Raw genomic sequence first — 1,357 nt, 5'->3', positions numbered from 1 at the left:
AAGAAGAAGAAGAAGAAGAAGAAGAAGAAGAAGAAGAAGAAGAAGGAGAAGGAGAAGGAGAAGGAGAAGAAGAAGAAGAAGAAGATTGCCTTTATTTAACGCAACTCCATACCTTCAGCATACTCTGTGCCCTTTACTTTGATTACCAGAGCAGATCCAAGAAGATTCAAAAACATTCTCCGCTTCTCCGGAAGGATACAGTCCAAGAAGCCAATTTAGTACTCAAACGCTTACAAACTATAACATTTCGCTGATTACAATTAAATTTCCAGACATAAGAATTTGTTGTTTTTGCTTTATTTTGTATTTCTTTTTTGTTACAGTAAGAGTTTTATGGCACTTGCAACTCATTATATAGGTCATAATAAGAGCCAAAGATTAGAAATGTTACAAGAGAGTAACATACAAAGAAAAGGAGAGATAACGACAACGTGTAATTGTTAGGAAAGAAGGAACAAACCACACCCGAGCACTCCACCTACCAGCCACTAAAAGTTTGTGAAAAGGGTCAGGTGTAGAAAAAAGGTTATCACAAGGAAAAATTCATGAGGAGAGTCCCTGCTTTCTTTATGTATGAGACATCGCTTTTTGTGTCTCTTTAGCCTTGTTCGTGTTTGCCTTATTTGAGGTCAGGGGTCACGTGCGAGGCGATCAAGAATGTGATTATATTGTTTTCTTTTGGCTTCCACTTTCTGTCCCGCTGGCTAGCTGCTGTTTGCCTGTCCATCTGTTTTGGGTATTTTTTAATGCAGGCATTTTTACGCGCCCAAGGACACAATATAGATCATTTAGGAGGCAGGCTAACAGGGACACAATATCACAGCAAAAAGACCGAGATGCTTGATAAAAAAAATTTATGAAATCGAACTCGAGTCGTCCTGCCTGCGACAAAGAAGCGCCTGATGCCGGTTGTCCGTCTGTCTTTGTTTTTGTTTTTTTTTTGCTTTGTTTTGAAAGTGTTTTAAGGCGCTCGCAACTGCATAAGGTCACATGAGCACGCGGGACACATTAAGCATTTTCAGTTGGTAGAAAATTTTGAATTTTCACGGGTGGCGGCCAAAGCCGAGTCTTTTTGGACAACAAAGTGGTCTTTAACGTGCGCAACCTGCACACAGGACCTCCGAGATCTTTCGCCCTTATCCGAGAAGGCGAGGGGTCAAAGGAGGTGAGGGGGTGAGGGCAGAAAGGGGAGACGAAAGCAGACGACAGAACATTGTTAAAGAGCAGGAAAGGGTGTAAAAGTAGAACATTTTAGAGAAGAAAATGTGCCATCGCTATTTCGGGACCTATTGACTGAGAGGCGAACACTTTAGCTTCAAGACCACAAGAGCCGCCGTCCATCTATCTGTGATCCGTC

The sequence above is a fragment of the Aplysia californica genome, unplaced genomic scaffold, assembly GCF_000002075.1.
Source record: "Aplysia californica isolate F4 #8 unplaced genomic scaffold, AplCal3.0 scaffold01111, whole genome shotgun sequence".
NCBI lineage: Eukaryota > Metazoa > Mollusca > Gastropoda > Aplysiida > Aplysiidae > Aplysia > Aplysia californica.
This window is presented reverse-complemented; position numbering follows the sequence as displayed.